At 35.3% G+C, this 19,315-nt stretch overlaps 10 non-coding genes across 10 annotated transcripts; all 10 read right to left on the bottom strand.

Moving 5' to 3' along the window:
- Positions 1-822: 822 nt before the first annotated feature.
- Positions 823-896, bottom strand: TRNAT-UGU (transfer RNA threonine (anticodon UGU)). The gene has a single exon. It is a non-coding gene; the product is annotated as a tRNA-Thr (tRNA).
- A 914-nt stretch (positions 897-1,810) lies between these two features.
- Positions 1,811-1,884, bottom strand: TRNAT-UGU (transfer RNA threonine (anticodon UGU)). The gene has a single exon. It is a non-coding gene; the product is annotated as a tRNA-Thr (tRNA).
- A 1,896-nt stretch (positions 1,885-3,780) lies between these two features.
- On the bottom strand, positions 3,781-3,854 carry TRNAT-UGU (transfer RNA threonine (anticodon UGU)). The gene has a single exon. It is a non-coding gene; the product is annotated as a tRNA-Thr (tRNA).
- A 1,097-nt stretch (positions 3,855-4,951) lies between these two features.
- Positions 4,952-5,025, bottom strand: TRNAT-UGU (transfer RNA threonine (anticodon UGU)). Its single transcript has one exon. It is a non-coding gene; the product is annotated as a tRNA-Thr (tRNA).
- A 1,097-nt stretch (positions 5,026-6,122) lies between these two features.
- Positions 6,123-6,196, bottom strand: TRNAT-UGU (transfer RNA threonine (anticodon UGU)). The gene has a single exon. It is a non-coding gene; the product is annotated as a tRNA-Thr (tRNA).
- A 2,607-nt stretch (positions 6,197-8,803) lies between these two features.
- On the bottom strand, positions 8,804-8,877 carry TRNAT-UGU (transfer RNA threonine (anticodon UGU)). The gene has a single exon. It is a non-coding gene; the product is annotated as a tRNA-Thr (tRNA).
- A 727-nt stretch (positions 8,878-9,604) lies between these two features.
- On the bottom strand, positions 9,605-9,678 carry TRNAT-UGU (transfer RNA threonine (anticodon UGU)). Its single transcript has one exon. It is a non-coding gene; the product is annotated as a tRNA-Thr (tRNA).
- A 2,739-nt stretch (positions 9,679-12,417) lies between these two features.
- On the bottom strand, positions 12,418-12,491 carry TRNAT-UGU (transfer RNA threonine (anticodon UGU)). The gene has a single exon. It is a non-coding gene; the product is annotated as a tRNA-Thr (tRNA).
- Positions 12,492-15,415: 2,924 nt separating this feature from the next.
- On the bottom strand, positions 15,416-15,489 carry TRNAT-UGU (transfer RNA threonine (anticodon UGU)). Its single transcript has one exon. It is a non-coding gene; the product is annotated as a tRNA-Thr (tRNA).
- Positions 15,490-17,385: 1,896 nt separating this feature from the next.
- Positions 17,386-17,459, bottom strand: TRNAT-UGU (transfer RNA threonine (anticodon UGU)). The gene has a single exon. It is a non-coding gene; the product is annotated as a tRNA-Thr (tRNA).
- Positions 17,460-19,315: the final 1,856 nt, after the last annotated feature.

Here is a 19,315-nt window from a genome sequence, read left to right on the forward strand (position 1 = left end):
TTAATTTGTAATTTTTGAGCCCATCCTATATTCTCTAAAGAAAGTTATTTCATCTGATTCCTTTTAGAGCATTTCAAAAGCAAAATTTTTTTTTTTACTCAAATTCCACTTGTTTTAATTTGTAATGCTTGAAGCCATCCTATATTCTCTAAAGAAACTTATTTCATCTAATTCCTTTTAGAGCATTTCAAAAGCAGAAAGTTTTTTTCTCTCAATTACACTTTACTAGTGCTTTGGGAAAGACATGTTTGATGTCAAACAAAAGTGAAAGTCCTCTTTTTCGGCTAACAGCCCCAAACTGACATGAAGAAAGGAAAGCACTGCTGACATTCGAAATCAAGATTTTCTGTTTACTAAACAGGCTCTTTGACCAACTTGTCTACATCACAAAAAGATGTGATATATTGGAAAGACTGCTTAGAGAGTCAGGTGCGGAAAGTGGAGGCATTTCAAAATAAAATCCATTGGTTAAGTTGTCAAGCTTGAAGCAATCTTACTTCCTTTTCAGCATTTAGATGAGATTCTTAATCTCACAATTACACTATCAGTAGGGCTGGAACAATGGCAAATTTGAGTTTGCACACAGGTAAAACACACCTGCTTTAAGATAGGAAGCTTATTCTTGAGAAGATGTAGCATCTTGGTTAAGTTGGTTAAGTTGTCAAGCTTGAAGCAATCTTACTTCCTTTTCAGCATTTAGATGAGATTCTTAATCTCACAATTGCACTATCAGTAGGGCTGGAACAATGGCAAATTTGAGTTTGCACACAGGTAAAACACCTGCTTTAAGATAGGAAGCTTATTCTTGAGAAGACAAAAACAAGGTACTGCTGAGAGTTGAACTCAGGATCTCCTGTTTACAAGACAGGCGCTTTAACCAACTAAGCCACAGCACCACATGTTCCATAGGTGAATATTTATTATTCTGCTTTTTCCGAAAACTGCTATGAAAATTTGTAGCATCTAATGTGTAATTCCACTGGTTTTAATTTGTAAAGCTTGAGCCCATCCTATATTCTCTAAAGAAAGTTATTTCATCTGATTCCTTTTAGAGCATTTCAAAAGCAAAATTTTTTTTTTTACTCAAATTCCACTGGTTTTAATTTGTAATGCTTGAAGCCATCCTATATTCTCTAAAGAAACTTATTTCATCTAATTCCTTTTAGAGCATTTCAAAAGCAGAAAGTTTTTTTTCTCTCAATTACACTTTATTAGTGCTTTGGGAAAGACATGTTTGATGTCAAACAAAAGTGAAAGTCCTCTTTTTCGGCTAACAGCCCCAAACTGACATGAAGAAAGGAAAGCACTGCTGACATTCGAAATCAAGATTTTCTGTTTACTAAACAGGCTCTTTGACCAACTTGTCTACATCACAAAAAGATGTGATATATTGGAAAGACTGCTTAGAGAGTCAGGTGCGGAAAGTGGAGGCATTTCAAAATAAAATCCATTGGTTAAGTTGTCAAGCTTGAAGCAATCTTACTTCCTTTTCAGCATTTAGATGAGATTCTTAATCTCACAATTGCACTATCAGTAGGGCTGGAACAATGGCAAATTTGAGTTTGCACACAGGTAAAACACACCTGCTTTAAGATAGGAAGCTTATTCTTGAGAAGATGTAGCATCTTGGTTAAGTTGGTTAAGTTGTCAAGCTTGAAGCAATCTTACTTCCTTTTCAGCATTTAGATGAGATTCTTAATCTCACAATTGCACTATCAGTAGGGCTGGAACAATGGCAAATTTGAGTTTGCACACAGGTAAAACACACCTGCTTTAAGATAGGAAGCTTATTCTTGAGAAGACAAAAACAAGGTACTGCTGAGAGTTGAACTCAGGATCTCCTGTTTACAAGACAGGCGCTTTAACCAACTAAGCCACAGCACCACATGTTCCATAGGTGAATATTTATTATTCTGCTTTTTCTGAAAACTGCTATGAAAATTTGTAGCATCTAATGTGTAATTCCACTGGTTTTAATTTGTAAAGCTTGAGCCCATCCTATATTCTCTAAAGAAAGTTATTTCATCTGATTCCTTGTAGAGCATTTCAAAAGCAAAATTTTTTTTTTTACTCAAATTCCACTGATCTTAATTTGTAATGCTTGAAGCCATCCTATATTCTCTAAAGAAACTTATTTCATCTAATTCCTTTTAGAGCATTTCAAAAGCAGAAAGTTTTTTTCTCTCAATTACACTTTATTAGTGCTTTGGGAAAGACATGTTTGATGTCAAACAAAAGTGAAAGTCCTCTTTTTTGGCTAACAGCCCCAAACTGACATGAAGAAAGGAAAGCACTGCTGACATTCGAAATCAAGATTTTCTGTTTACTAAACAGGCTCTTTGACCAACTTGTCTACATCACAAAAAGATGTGATATATTGGAAAGACTGCTTAGAGAGTCAGGTGCGGAAGTGGAGGCATTTCAAAATAAAATCCATTGGTTAAGTTGTCAAGCTTGAAGCAATCTTACTTCCTTTTCAGCATTTAGCTGAGATTCTTAATCTCACAATTGCACTCTCAGTAGGGCTGGAACAATGGCAAATTTGAGTTTGCACACAGGTAAAACACCTGCTTTAAGATAGGAAGCTTATTCTTGAGAAGACAAAAGCAAGGTACTGCTGAGAGTTGAACTCAGGATCTCCTGTTTACAAGACAGGCGCTTTAACCAACTAAGGCACAGCACCACATGTTCCATAGGTGAATATTTATTATTTTGCTTTTTCCGAAAACTGCTATGAAAATTTGTAGCATCTAATGTGTAATTCCACTGGTTTTAATTTGTAAAGCTTGAGCCCATCCTATATTCTCTAAAAAAAGTTATTTCTTCTGATTCCTTTTAGAGCATTTCAAAAGCAAAATTTTTTTTTTTACTCAAATTCCACTGGTTTTAATTTGTAATGCTTGAAGCCATCCTATATTCTCTAAAGAAACTTATTTCATCTAATTCCTTTTAGAGCATTTCAAAAGCAGAAAGTTTTTTTTCTCTCAATTACACTTTATTAGTGCTTTGAGAAAGACATGTTTGATGTCAAACAAAAGTGAAAGTCCTCTTTTTCGGCTAACAGCCCCAAACTGACATGAAGAAAGGAAAGCACTGCTGACATTCGAAATCAAGATTTTCTGTTTACTAAACAGGCTCTTTGACCAACTTGTCTACATCACAAAAAGATGTGATATATTGGAAAGACTGCTTAGAGAGTCAGGTGCGGAAAGTGGAGGCATTTCAAAATAAAATCCATTGGTTAAGTTGTCAAGCTTGAAGCAATCTTACTTCCTTTTCAGCATTTAGATGAGATTCTTAATCTCACAATTGCACTATCAGTAGGGCTGGAACAATGGCAAATTTGAGTTTGCACACAGGTAAAACACACCTGCTTTAAGATAGGAAGCTTATTCTTGAGAAGATGTAGCTTCTTGGTTAAGTTGGTTAAGTTGTCAAGCTTGAAGCAATCTTACTTCCTTTTCAGCATTTAGATGAGATTCTTAATCTCACAATTGCACTATCAGTAGGGCTGGAACAATGGCAAATTTGAGTTTGCACACAGGTAAAACACACCTGCTTTAAGATAGGAAGCTTATTCTTGAGAAGATGTAGCATCTTGGTTAAGTTGGTTAAGTTGTCAAGCTTGAAGCAATCTTACTTCCTTTTCAGCATTTAGATGAGATTCTTAATCTCACAATTGCACTATCAGTAGGGCTGGAACAATGGCAAATTTGAGTTTGCACACAGGTAAAACACCTGCTTTAAGATAGGAAGCTTATTCTTGAGAAGACAAAAACAAGGTACTGCTGAGAGTTGAACTCAGGATCTCCTGTTTACAAGACAGGCGCTTTAACCAACTAAGCCACAGCACCACATGTTCCATAGGAGAATATTTATTATTCTGCTTTTTCCGAAAACTGCTATGAAAATTTGTAGCATCTAATGTGTAATTCCACTGGTTTTAATTTGTAAAGCTTGAGCCCATCCTATATTCTCTAAAAAAAGTTATTTCTTCTGATTCCTTTTAGAGCATTTCAAAAGCAAAATTTTTTTTTTTACTCAAATTCCACTGGTTTTAATTTGTAATGCTTGAAGCCATCCTATATTCTCTAAAGAAACTTATTTCATCTAATTCCTTTTAGAGCATTTAAAAAGCAGAAAGTTTTTTTTCTCTCAATTACACTTTATTAGTGCTTTGGGAAAGACATGTTTGATGTCAAACAAAAGTGAAAGTCCTCTTTTTCGGCTAACAGCCCCAAACTGACATGAAGAAAGGAAAGCACTGCTGACATTCGAAATCAAGATTTTCTGTTTACTAAACAGGCTCTTTGACCAACTTGTCTACATCACAAAAAGATGTGATATATTGGAAAGACTGCTTAGAGAGTCAGTTGCGGAAAGTGGAGGCATTTCAAAATAAAATCCATTGGTTAAGTTGTCAAGCTTGAAGCAATCTTACTTCCTTTTCAGCATTTAGATGAGATTCTTAATCTCACAATTGCACTATCAGTAGGGCTGGAACAATGGCAAATTTGAGTTTGCACACAGGTAAAACACACCTGCTTTAAGATAGGAAGCTTATTCTTGAGAAGATGTAGCATCTTGGTTAAGTTGGTTAAGTTGTCAAGCTTGAAGCAATCTTACTTCCTTTTCAGCATTTAGATGAGATTCTTAATCTCACAATTGCACTATCAGTAGGGCTGGAACAATGGCAAATTTGAGTTTGCACACAGGTAAAACACACCTGCTTTAAGATAGGAAGCTTATTCTTGAGAAGATGTAGCATCTTGGTTAAGTTGGTTAAGTTGTCAAGCTTGAAGCAATCTTACTTCCTTTTCAGCATTTAGATGAGATTCTTAATCTCACAATTGCACTATCAGTAGGGCTGGAACAATGGCAAATTTGAGTTTGCACACAGGTAAAACACCTGCTTTAAGATAGGAAGCTTATTCTTGAGAAGACAAAAACAAGGTACTGCTGAGAGTTGAACTCAGGATCTCCTGTTTACAAGACAGGCGCTTTAACCAACTAAGCCACAGCACCACATGTTCCATAGGTGAATATTTATTATTCTGCTTTTTCCGAAAACTGCTATGAAAATTTGTAGCATCTAATGTGTAATTCCACTGGTTTTAATTTGTAAAGCTTGAGCCCATCCTATATTCTCTAAAGAAAGTTATTTCATCTGATTCCTTTTAGAGCATTTCAAAAGCAAAATTTTTTTTTTTACTCAAATTCCACTGGTTTTAATTTGTAATGCTTGAAGCCATCCTATATTCTCTAAAGAAACTTATTTAATCTAATTCCTTTTAGAGCATTTCAAAAGCAGAAAGTTTTTTTTCTCTCAATTACACTTTATTAGTGCTTTGGGAAAGACATGTTTGATGTCAAACAAAAGTGAAAGTCCTCTTTTTCGGCTAACAGCCCCAAACTGACATGAAGAAAGGAAAGCACTGCTGACATTCGAAATCAAGATTTTCTGTTTACTAAACAGGCTCTTTGACCAACTTGTCTACATCACAAAAAGATGTGATATATTGGAAAGACTGCTTAGAGAGTCAGGTGCGGAAAGTGGAGGCATTTCAAAATAAAATCCATTGGTTAAGTTGTCAAGCTTGAAGCAATCTTACTTCCTTTTCAGCATTTAGATGAGATTCTTAATCTCACAATTGCACTATCAGTAGGGCTGGAACAATGGCAAATTTGAGTTTGCACACAGGTAAAACACACCTGCTTTAAGATAGGAAGCTTATTCTTGAGAAGATGTAGCATCTTGGTTAAGTTGGTTAAGTTGTCAAGCTTGAAGCAATCTTACTTCCTTTTCAGCATTTAGATGAGATTCTTAATCTCACAATTGCACTATCAGTAGGGCTGGAACAATGGCAAATTTGAGTTTGCACACAGGTAAAACACACCTGCTTTAAGATAGGAAGCTTATTCTTGAGAAGATGTAGCATCTTGGTTAAGTTGGTTAAGTTGTCAAGCTTGAAGCAATCTTACTTCCTTTTCAGCATTTAGATGAGATTCTTAATCTCACAATTGCACTATCAGTAGGGCTGGAACAATGGCAAATTTGAGTTTGCACACAGGTAAAACACCTGCTTTAAGATAGGAAGCTTATTCTTGAGAAGACAAAAACAAGGTACTGCTGAGAGTTGAACTCAGGATCTCCTGTTTACAAGACAGGCGCTTTAACCAACTAAGCCACAGCACCACATGTTCCATAGGTGAATATTTATTATTCTGCTTTTTCCGAAAACTGCTATGAAAATTTGTAGCGTCTAATGTGTAATTCCACTGGTTTTAATTTGTAAAGCTTGAGCCCATCCTATATTCTCTAAAGAAAGTTATTTCATCTGATTCCTTTTAGAGCATTTCAAAAGCAAAATTTTTTTTTTTACTCAAATTCCACTGGTTTTAATTTGTAATGCTTGAAGCCATCCTATATTCTCTAAAGAAACTTATTTCATCTAATTCCTTTTAGAGCATTTCAAAAGCAGAAAGTTTTTTTTCTCTCAATTACACTTTATTAGTGCTTTGGGAAAGACATGTTTGATGTCAAACAAAAGTGAAAGTCCTCTTTTTTGGCTAACAGCCCCAAACTGACATGAAGAAAGGAAAGCACTGCTGACATTCGAAATCAAGATTTTCTGTTTACTAAACAGGCTCTTTGACCAACTTGTCTACATCACAAAAAGATGTGATATATTGGAAAGACTGCTTAGAGAGTCAGGTGCGGAAAGTGGAGGCATTTCAAAATAAAATCCATTGGTTAAGTTGTCAAGCTTGAAGCAATCTTACTTCCTTTTCAGCATTTAGATGAGATTCTTAATCTCACAATTGCACTATCAGTAGGGCTGGAACAATGGCAAATTTGAGTTTGCACACAGGTAAAACACACCTGCTTTAAGATAGGAAGCTTATTCTTGAGAAGATGTAGCATCTTGGTTAAGTTGGTTAAGTTGTCAAGCTTGAAGCAATCTTACTTCCTTTTCAGCATTTAGATGAGATTCTTAATCTCACAATTGCACTATCAGTAGGGCTGGAACAATGGCAAATTTGAGTTTGCACACAGGTAAAACACCTGCTTTAAGATAGGAAGCTTATTCTTGAGAAGACAAAAACAAGGTACTGCTGAGAGTTTAACTCAGGATCTCCTGTTTACAAGACAGGCGCTTTAACCAACTAAGCCACAGCACCACATGTTCCATAGGTGAATATTTATTATTCTGCTTTTTCCGAAAACTGCTATGAAAATTTGTAGCATCTAATGTGTAATTCCACTGGTTTTAATTTGTAAAGCTTGAGCCCATCCTATATTCTCTAAAGAAAGTTATTTCATCTGATTCCTTTTAGAGCATTTCAAAAGCAAAATTTTTTTTTTTACTCAAATTCCACTGGTTTTAATTTGTAATGCTTGAAACCATCCTATATTCTCTAAAGAAACTTATTTAATCTAATTCCTTTTAGAGCATTTCAAAAGCAGAAAGTTTTTTTTCTCTCAATTACACTTTATTAGTGCTTTGGGAAAGACATGTTTGATGTCAAACAAAAGTGAAAGTCCTCTTTTTCGGCTAACAGCCCCAAACTGACATGAAGAAAGGAAAGCACTGCTGACATTCGAAATCAAGATTTTCTGTTTACTAAACAGGCTCTTTGACCAACTTGTCTACATCACAAAAAGATGTGATATATTGGAAAGACTGCTTAGAGAGTCAGGTGCGGAAAGTGGAGGCATTTCAAAATAAAATCCATTGGTTAAGTTGTCAAGCTTGAAGCAATCTTACTTCCTTTTCAGCATTTAGATGAGATTCTTAATCTCACAATTGCACTATCAGTAGGGCTGGAACAATGGCAAATTTGAGTTTGCACACAGGTAAAACACACCTGCTTTAAGATAGGAAGCTTATTCTTGAGAAGATGTAGCATCTTGGTTAAGTTGGTTAAGTTGTCAAGCTTGAAGCAATCTTACTTCCTTTTCAGCATTTAGATGAGATTCTTAATCTCACAATTGCACTATCAGTAGGGCTGGAAAAATGGCAAATTTGAGTTTGCACACAGGTAAAGCACACCTGCTTTAAGATAGGAAGCTTATTCTTGAGAAGACGAAAACAAGGTACTGCTGAGAGTTGAACTCAGGATCTCCTGTTTACAAGACAGGCGCATTAACCTGGTTCCACTGGTTTTAATTTGTAATTCTTGAGCCCATCCTATATTCTCTAAAGAAAGTTATTTCATCTGATTCCTTTTAGAGCATTTCAAAAGCAAAATTTTTTTTTTACTCAAATTCCACTTGTTTTAATTTGTAATGCTTGAAGCCATCCTATATTCTCTAAAGAAACTTATTTCATCTAATTCCTTTTAGAGCATTTCAAAAGCAGAAAGTTTTTTTCTCTCAATTACACTTTATTAGTGCTTTGGGAAAGACATGTTTGATGTCAAACAAAAGTGAAAGTCCTCTTTTTCGGCTAACAGCCCCAAACTGACATGAAGAAAGGAAAGCACTGCTGACATTCGAAATCAAGATTTTCTGTTTACTAAACAGGCTCTTTGACCAACTTGTCTACATCACAAAAAGATGTGATATATTGGAAAGACTGCTTAGAGAGTCAGGTGCGGAAAGTGGAGGCATTTCAAAATAAAATCCATTGGTTAAGTTGTCAAGCTTGAAGCAATCTTACTTCCTTTTCAGCATTTAGATGAGATTCTTAATCTCACAATGGCACTCTCAGTAGGGCTGGAACAATGGCAAATTTGAGTTTGCACACAGGTAAAACAACTGCTTTAAGATAGGAAGCTTATTCTTGAGAAGACAAAAACAAGGTACTGCTGAGAGTTGAACTCAGGATCTCCTGTTTACAAGACAGGCGCTTTAACCAACTAAGCCACAGCACCACATGTTCCATAGGTGAATATTTATTATTCTGCTTTTTCCGAAAACTGCTATGAAAATTTGTAGCATCTAATGTGTAATTCCACTGGTTTTAATTTGTAAAGCTTGAGCCCATCCTATATTCTCTAAAGAAAGTTATTTCTTCTGATTCCTTTTAGAGCATTTCAAAAGCAAAATTTTTTTTTTTACTCAAATTCCACTGGTTTTAATTTGTAATGCTTGAAGCCATCCTATATTCTCTAAAGAAACTTATTTAATCTAATTCCTTTTAGAGCATTTCAGAAGCAGAAAGTTTTTTTTCTCTCAATTACACTTTATTAGTGCTTTGGGAAAGACATGTTTGATGTCAAACAAAAGTGAAAGTCCTCTTTTTCGGCTAACAGCCCCAAACTGACATGAAGAAAGGAAAGCACTGCTGACATTCGAAATCAAGATTTTCTGTTTACTAAACAGGCTCTTTGTCCAACTTGTCTACATCACAAAAAGATGTGATATATTGGAAAGACTGCTTAGAGAGTCAGATGCGGAAAGTGGAGGCATTTCAAAATAAAATCCATTGGTTAAGTTGTCAAGCTTGAAGCAATCTTACTTCCTTTTCAGCATTTAGATGAGATTCTTAATCTCACAATTGCACTATCAGTAGGGCTGGAACAATGGCAAATTTGAGTTTGCACACAGGTAAAACACAAGCTTTAAGATAGGAAGCTTATTCTTGAGAAGACAAAAACAAGGTACTGCTGAGAGTTGAACTCAGGATCTCCTGTTTACAAGACAGGCGCTTTAACCAACTAAGCCACAGCACCACATGTTCCATAGGTGAATATTTATTATTCTGCTTTTTCCGAAAACTGCTATGAAAATTTGTAGCATCTAATGTGTAATTCCACTGGTTTTAATTTGTAATGCTTGAGCCCATCCTATATTCTCTAAAGAAAGTTATTTCATCTGATTCCTTTTAGAGCATTTCAAAAGCAAAATTTTTTTTTTTACTCAAATTTCACTGGTTTTAATTTGTAATGCTTGAAGCCATCCTATATTCTCTAAAGAAACTTATTTCATCTAATTCCTTTTAGAGCATTTCAAAAGCAGAAAGTTTTTTTCTCTCAATTACACTTTATTAGTGCTTTGGGAAAGATATGTTTGATGTCAAACAAAAGTGAAAGTCCTCTTTTTCGGCTAACAGCCCCAAACTGACATGAAGAAAGGAAAGCGCTGCTGACATTCGAAATCAAGATTTTCTGTTTACTAAACAGGCTCTTTGACCAACTTGTCTACATCACAAAAAGATGTGATATATTGGAAAGACTGCTTAGAGAGTCAGGTGCGGAAAGTGGAGGCATTTCAAAATAAAATCCATTGGTTAAGTTGTCAAGCTTGAAGCAATCTTACTTCCTTTTCAGCATTTAGATGAGATTCTTAATCTCACAATTGCACTATCAGTAGGGCTGGAACAATGGCAAATTTGAGTTTGCACACAGGTAAAACACACCTGCTTTAAGATAGGAAGCTTATTCTTGAGAAGATGTAGCATCTTGGTTAAGTTGGTTAAGTTGTCAAGCTTGAAGCAATCTTACTTCCTTTTCAGCATTTAGATGAGATTCTTAATCTCACAATTGCACTATCAGTAGGGCTGGAACAATGGCAAATTTGAGTTTGCACACAGGTAAAACACACCTGCTTTAAGATAGGAAGCTTATTCTTGAGAAGATGTAGCATCTTGGTTAAGTTGGTTAAGTTGTCAAGCTTGAAGCAATCTTACTTCCTTTTCAGCATTTAGATGAGATTCTTAATCTCACAATTGCACTATCAGTAGGGCTGGAACAATGGCAAATTTGAGTTTGCACACAGGTAAAACACACCTGCTTTAAGATAGGAAGCTTATTCTTGAGAAGACGAAAACAAGGTAATTCCACTGGTTTTAATTTGTAAAGCTTGAGCCCATCCTATATTCTCTAAAGAAAGTTATTTCTTCTGATTCCTTTTAGAGCATTTCAAAAGCAAAATTTTTTTTCTTACTCAAATTCCACTGGTTTTAATATGTAATGCTTGAAGCCATCCTATATTCTCTAAAGAAACTTATTTAATCTAATTCCTTTTAGAGCATTTCAAATGCAGAAAGTTTTTTTTCTCTCAATTACACTTTATTAGTGCTTTGGGAAAGACATGTTTGATGTCAAACATAAGTGAAAGTCCTCTTTTTCGGCTAACAGACCCAAACTGACATGAAGAAAGGAAAGCACTGCTGACATTCGAATATCAAGATTTTCTGTTTACTAAACAGGCTCTTTGACCAACTTGTCTACATCACAAAAAGATGTGATATATTGGAAAGACTGCTTAGAGAGTCAGGTGTGGAAAGTGGAGGCATTTCAAAATAAAATCCATTGGTTAAGTTGTCAAGCTTGAAGCAATCTTACTTCCTTTTCAGCATTTAGATGAGATTCTTAATCTCACAATTGCACTATCAGTAGGGCTGGAACAATGGCAAATTTGAGTTTGCACACAGGTAAAACACACCTGCTTTAAGATAGGAAGCTTATTCTTGAGAAGATGTAGCATCTTGGTTAAGTTGGTTAAGTTGTCAAGCTTGAAGCAATCTTACTTCCTTTTCAGCATTTAGATGAGATTCTTAATCTCACAATTGCACTATCAGTAGGGCTGGAACAATGGCAAATTTGAGTTTGCACACAGGTAAAACACCTGCTTTAAGATAGGAAGCTTATTCTTGAGAAGACAAAAACAAGGTACTGCTGAGAGTTAAACTCAGGATCTCCTGTTTACAAGACAGGCGCTTTAACCAACTAAGCCACAGCACCACATGTTCCATAGGTGAATATTTATTATTCTGCTTTTTCTGAAAACTGCTATGAAAATTTGTAGCATCTAATGTGTAATTCCACTGGTTTTAATTTGTAAAGCTTGAGCCCATCCTATATTCTCTAAAGAAAGTTATTTCTTCTGATTCCTTTTAGAGCATTTCAAAAGCAAAATTTTTTTTTTTACTCAAATTCCACTGGTCTTAATTTGTAATGCTTGAAGCCATCCTATATTCTCTAAAGAAACTTATTTCATCTAATTCCTTTTAGAGCATTTCAAAAGCAGAAAGTTTTTTTCTCTCAATTACACTTTATTAGTGCTTTGGGAAAGACATGTTTGATGTCAAACAAAAGTGAAAGTCCTCTTTTTCGGCTAACAGCCCCAAACTGACATGAAGAAAGGAAAGCACTGCTGACATTCGAAATCAAGATTTTCTGTTTACTAAACAGGCTCTTTGACCAACTTGTCTACATCACAAAAAGATGTGATATATTGGAAAGACTGCTTAGAGAGTCAGATGCGGAAAGTGGAGGCATTTCAAAATAAAATCCATTGGTTAAGTTGTCAAGCTTGAAGCAATCTTACTTCCTTTTCAGCATTTAGATGAGATTCTTAATCTCACAATTGCACTATCAGTAGGGCTGGAACAATGGCAAATTTGAGTTTGCACACAGGTAAAACACAAGCTTTAAGATAGGAAGCTTATTCTTGAGAAGACAAAAACAAGGTACTGCTGAGAGTTGAACTCAGGATCTCCTGTTTACAAGACAGGTGCTTTAACCAACTAAGCCACAGCACCACATGTTCCATAGGTGAATATTTATTATTCTGCTTTTTTCGAAAACTGCTATGAAAATTTGTAGCATCTAATGTGTAATTCCACTGGTTTTAATTTGTAATGCTTGAGCCCATCCTATATTCTCTAAAGAAAGTTATTTCATCTGATTCCTTTTAGAGCATTTCAAAAGCAAAATTTTTTTTTTTACTCAAATTTCACTGGTTTTAATTTGTAATGCTTGAAGCCATCCTATATTCTCTAAAGAAACTTATTTCATCTAATTCCTTTTAGAGCATTTCAAAAGCAGAAAGTTTTTTTCTCTCAATTACACTTTATTAGTGCTTTGGGAAAGATATGTTTGATGTCAAACAAAAGTGAAAGTCCTCTTTTTCGGCTAACAGCCCCAAACTGACATGAAGAAAGGAAAGCGCTGCTGACATTCGAAATCAAGATTTTCTGTTTACTAAACAGGCTCTTTGACCAACTTGTCTACATCACAAAAAGATGTGATATATTGGAAAGACTGCTTAGAGAGTCAGGTGCGGAAAGTGGAGGCATTTCAAAATAAAATCCATTGGTTAAGTTGTCAAGCTTGAAGCAATCTTACTTCCTTTTCAGCATTTAGATGAGATTCTTAATCTCACAATTGCACTATCAGTAGGGCTGGAACAATGGCAAATTTGAGTTTGCACACAGGTAAAACACACCTGCTTTAAGATAGGAAGCTTATTCTTGAGAAGATGTAGCATCTTGGTTAAGTTGGTTAAGTTGTCAAGCTTGAAGCAATCTTACTTCCTTTTCAGCATTTAGATGAGATTCTTAATCTCACAATTGCACTATCAGTAGGGCTGGAACAATGGCAAATTTGAGTTTGCACACAGGTAAAACACACCTGCTTTAAGATAGGAAGCTTATTCTTGAGAAGATGTAGCATCTTGGTTAAGTTGGTTAAGTTGTCAAGCTTGAAGCAATCTTACTTCCTTTTCAGCATTTAGATGAGATTCTTAATCTCACAATTGCACTATCAGTAGGGCTGGAACAATGGCAAATTTGAGTTTGCACACAGGTAAAACACACCTGCTTTAAGATAGGAAGCTTATTCTTGAGAAGACGAAAACAAGGTAATTCCACTGGTTTTAATTTGTAAAGCTTGAGCCCATCCTATATTCTCTAAAGAAAGTTATTTCTTCTGATTCCTTTTAGAGCATTTCAAAAGCAAAATTTTTTTTCTTACTCAAATTCCACTGGTTTTAATATGTAATGCTTGAAGCCATCCTATATTCTCTAAAGAAACTTATTTCATCTAATTCCTTTTAGAGCATTTCAAATGCAGAAAGTTTTTTTTCTCTCAATTACACTTTATTAGTGCTTTGGGAAAGACATGTTTGATGTCAAACATAAGTGAAAGTCCTCTTTTTCGGCTAACAGACCCAAACTGACATGAAGAAAGGAAAGCACTGCTGACATTCGAATATCAAGATTTTCTGTTTACTAAACAGGCTCTTTGACCAACTTGTCTACATCACAAAAAGATGTGATATATTGGAAAGACTGCTTAGAGAGTCAGGTGTGGAAAGTGGAGGCATTTCAAAATAAAATCCATTGGTTAAGTTGTCAAGCTTGAAGCAATCTTACTTCCTTTTCAGCATTTAGATGAGATTCTTAATCTCACAATTGCACTATCAGTAGGGCTGGAACAATGGCAAATTTGAGTTTGCACACAGGTAAAACACACCTGCTTTAAGATAGGAAGCTTATTCTTGAGAAGATGTAGCATCTTGGTTAAGTTGGTTAAGTTGTCAAGCTTGAAGCAATCTTACTTCCTTTTCAGCATTTAGATGAGATTCTTAATCTCACAATTTCACTATCAGTAGGGCTGGAACAATGGCAAATTTGAGTTTGCACACAGGTAAAACACACCTGCTTTAAGATAGGAAGCTTATTCTTGAGAAGATGTAGCATCTTGGTTAAGTTGGTTAAGTTGTCAAGCTTGAAGCAATCTTACTTCCTTTTCAGCATTTAGATGAGATTCTTAATCTCACAATTGCACTATCAGTAGGGCTGGAACAATGGCAAATTTGAGTTTGCACACAGGTAAAACACCTGCTTTAAGATAGGAAGCTTATTCTTGAGAAGACAAAAACAAGGTACTGCTGAGAGTTAAACTCAGGATCTCCTGTTTACAAGACAGGCGCTTTAACCAACTAAGCCACAGCACCACATGTTCCATAGGTGAATATTTATTATTCTGCTTTTTCTGAAAACTGCTATGAAAATTTGTAGCATCTAATGTGTAATTCCACTGGTTTTAATTTGTAAAGCTTGAGCCCATCCTATATTCTCTAAAGAAAGTTATTTCTTCTGATTCCTTTTAGAGCATTTCAAAAGCAAAATTTTTTTTTTTACTCAAATTCCACTGGTCTTAATTTGTAATGCTTGAAGCCATCCTATATTCTCTAAAGAAACTTATTTCATCTAATTCCTTTTAGAGCATTTCAAAAGCAGAAAGTTTTTTTCTCTCAATTACACTTTATTAGTGCTTTGGGAAAGACATGTTTGATGTCAAACAAAAGTGAAAGTCCTCTTTTTCGGCTAACAGCCCCAAACTGACATGAAGAAAGGAAAGCACTGCTGACATTCGAAATCAAGATTTTCTGTTTACTAAACAGGCTCTTTGGCCAACTTGTCTACATCACAAAAAGATGTGATATATTGGAAAGACTGCTTAGAGAGTCAGATGCGGAAAGTGGAGGCATTTCAAAATAAAATCCATTGGTTAAGTTGTCAAGCTTGAAGCAATCTTACTTCCTTTTCAGCATTTAGATGAGATTCTTAATCTCACAATTGCACTATCAGTAGGGCTGGAACAATGGCAAATTTGAGTTTGCACACAGGTAAAACACAAGCTTTAAGATAGGAAGCTTATTCTTGAGAAGACAAAAACAAGGTACTGCTGAGAGTTGAACTCAGGATCTCCTGTTTACAAGACAGGCGCTTTAACCAACTAAGCCACAGCACCACATGTTCCATAGGTGAATATTTATTATTCTGCTTTTTTCGAAAACTGCTATGAAAATTTGTAGCATCTAATGTGTAATTCCACTGGTTTTAATTTGTAATGCTTGAGCCCATCCTATATTCTCTAAAGAAAGTTATTTCATCTGATTCCTTTTAGAGCATTTCAAAAGCAAAATTTTTTTTTTTACTCAAATTTCACTGGTTTTAATTTGTAATGCTTGAAGCCATCCTATATTCTCTAAAGAAACTTATTTCATCTAATTCCTTTTAGAGCATTTCAAAAGCAGAAAGTTTTTTTCTCTCAATTACACTTTATTAGTGCTTTGGGAAAGATATGTTTGATGTCAAACAAAAGTGAAAGTCCTCTTTTTCGGCTAACAGCCCCAAACTGACATGAAGAAAGGAAAGCGCTGCTGACATTCGAAATCAAGATTTTCTGTTTACTAAACAGGCTCTTTGACCAACTTGTCTACATCACAAAAAGATGTGATATATTGGAAAGACTGCTTAGAGAGTCAGGTGCGGAAAGTGGAGGCATTTCAAAATAAAATCCATTGGTTAAGTTGTCAAGCTTGAAGCAATCTTACTTCCTTTTCAGCATTTAGATGAGATTCTTAATCTCACAATTGCACTATCAGTAGGGCTGGAACAATGGCAAATTTGAGTTTGCACACAGGTAAAACACACCTGCTTTAAGATAGGAAGCTTATTCTTGAGAAGATGTAGCATCTTGGTTAAGTTGGTTAAGTTGTCAAGCTTGAAGCAATCTTACTTCCTTTTCAGCATTTAGATGAGATTCTTAATCTCACAATTTCACTATCAGTAGGGCTGGAACAATGGCAAATTTGAGTTTGCACACAGGTAAAACACACCTGCTTTAAGATAGGAAGCTTATTCTTGAGAAGATGTAGCATCTTGGTTAAGTTGGTTAAGTTGTCAAGCTTGAAGCAATCTTACTTCCTTTTCAGCATTTAGATGAGATTCTTAATCTCACAATTGCACTATCAGTAGGGCTGGAACAATGGCAAATTTGAGTTTGCACACAGGTAAAACACCTGCTTTAAGATAGGAAGCTTATTCTTGAGAAGACAAAAACAAGGTACTGCTGAGAGTTAAACTCAGGATCTCCTGTTTACAAGACAGGCGCTTTAACCAACTAAGCCACAGCACCACATGTTCCATAGGTGAATATTTATTATTCTGCTTTTTCTGAAAACTGCTATGAAAATTTGTAGCATCTAATGTGTAATTCCACTGGTTTTAATTTGTAAAGCTTGAGCCCATCCTATATTCTCTAAAGAAAGTTATTTCTTCTGATTCCTTTTAGAGCATTTCAAAAGCAAAATTTTTTTTTTTACTCAAATTCCACTGGTCTTAATTTGTAATGCTTGAAGCCATCCTATATTCTCTAAAGAAACTTATTTCATCTAATTCCTTTTAGAGCATTTCAAAAGCAGAAAGTTTTTTTCTCTCAATTACACTTTATTAGTGCTTTGGGAAAGACATGTTTGATGTCAAACAAAAGTGAAAGTCCTCTTTTTCGGCTAACAGCCCCAAACTGACATGAAGAAAGGAAAGCACTGCTGACATTCGAAATCAAGATTTTCTGTTTACTAAACAGGCTCTTTGGCCAACTTGTCTACATCACAAAAAGATGTGATATATTGGAAAGACTGCTTAGAGAGTCAGATGCGGAAAGTGGAGGCATTTCAAAATAAAATCCATTGGTTAAGTTGTCAAGCTTGAAGCAATCTTACTTCCTTTTCAGCATTTAGATGAGATTCTTAATCTCACAATTGCACTATCAGTAGGGCTGGAACAATGGCAAATTTGAGTTTGCACACAGGTAAAACACAAGCTTTAAGATAGGAAGCTTATTCTTGAGAAGACAAAAACAAGGTACTGCTGAGAGTTGAACTCAGGATCTCCTGTTTACAAGACAGGCGCTTTAACCAACTAAGCCACAGCACCACATGTTCCATAGGTGAATATTTATTATTCTGCTTTTTTCGAAAACTGCTATGAAAATTTGTAGCATCTAATGTGTAATTCCACTGGTTTTAATTTGTAATGCTTGAGCCCATCCTATATTCTCTAAAGAAAGTTATTTCATCTGATTCCTTTTAGAGCATTTCAAAAGCAAAATTTTTTTTTTTACTCAAATTTCACTGGTTTTAATTTGTAATGCTTGAAGCCATCCTATATTCTCTAAAGAAACTTATTTCATCTAATTCCTTTTAGAGCATTTCAAAAGCAGAAAGTTTTTTTCTCTCAATTACACTTTATTAGTGCTTTGGGAAAGATATGTTTGATGTCAAACAAAAGTGAAAGTCCTCTTTTTCGGCTAACAGCCCCAAACTGACATGAAGAAAGGAAAGCGCTGCTGACATTCGAAATCAAGATTTTCTGTTTACTAAACAGGCTCTTTGACCAACTTGTCTACATCACAAAAAGATGTGATATATTGGAAAGACTGCTTAGAGAGTCAGGTGCGGAAAGTGGAGGCATTTCAAAATAAAATCCATTGGTTAAGTTGTCAAGCTTGAAGCAATCTTACTTCCTTTTCAGCATTTAGATGAGATTCTTAATCTCACAATTGCACTATCAGTAGGGCTGGAACAATGGCAAATTTGAGTTTGCACACAGGTAAAACACACCTGCTTTAAGATAGGAAGCTTATTCTTGAGAAGATGTAGCATCTTGGTTAAGTTGGTTAAGTTGTCAAGCTTGAAGCAATCTTACTTCCTTTTCAGCATTTAGATGAGATTCTTAATCTCACAATTGCACTATCAGTAGGGCTGGAACAATGGCAAATTTGAGTTTGCACACAGGTAAAACACACCTGCTTTAAGATAGGAAGCTTATTCTTGAGAAGATGTAGCATCTTGGTTAAGTTGGTTAAGTTGTCAAGCTTGAAGCAATCTTACTTCCTTTTCAGCATTTAGATGAGATTCTTAATCTCACAATTGCACTATCAGTAGGGCTGGAACAATGGCAAATTTGAGTTTGCACACAGGTAAAACACACCTGCTTTAAGATAGGAAGCTTATTCTTGAGAAGACGAAAACAAGGTAATTCCACTGGTTTTAATTTGTAAAGCTTGAGCCCATCCTATATTCTCTAAAGAAAGTTATTTCTTCTGATTCCTTTTAGAGCATTTCAAAAGCAAAATTTTTTTTCTTACTCAAATTCCACTGGTTTTAATATGTAATGCTTGAAGCCATCCTATATTCTCTAAAGAAACTTATTTCATCTAATTCCTTTTAGAGCATTTCAAATGCAGAAAGTTTTTTTTCTCTCAATTACACTTTATTAGTGCTTTGGGAAAGACATGTTTGATGTCAAACATAAGTGAAAGTCCTCTTTTTCGGCTAACAGACCCAAACTGACATGAAGAAAGGAAAGCACTGCTGACATTCGAATATCAAGATTTTCTGTTTACTAAACAGGCTCTTTGACCAACTTGTCTACATCACAAAAAGATGTGATATATTGGAAAGACTGCTTAGAGAGTCAGGTGTGGAAAGTGGAGGCATTTCAAAATAAAATCCATTGGTTAAGTTGTCAAGCTTGAAGCAATCTTACTTCCTTTTCAGCATTTAGATGAGATTCTTAATCTCACAATTGCACTATCAGTAGGGCTGGAACAATGGCAAATTTGAGTTTGCACACAGGTAAAACACACCTGCTTTAAGATAGGAAGCTTATTCTTGAGAAGATGTAGCATCTTGGTTAAGTTGGTTAAGTTGTCAAGCTTGAAGCAATCTTACTTCCTTTTCAGCATTTAGATGAGATTCTTAATCTCACAATTTCACTATCAGTAGGGC

The sequence above is a fragment of the Dendrobates tinctorius genome, unplaced genomic scaffold (assembly GCF_039654945.1).
Source record: "Dendrobates tinctorius isolate UK_male_01 unplaced genomic scaffold, ASM3965494v1 ptg000254l, whole genome shotgun sequence".
NCBI lineage: Eukaryota > Metazoa > Chordata > Amphibia > Anura > Dendrobatidae > Dendrobates > Dendrobates tinctorius.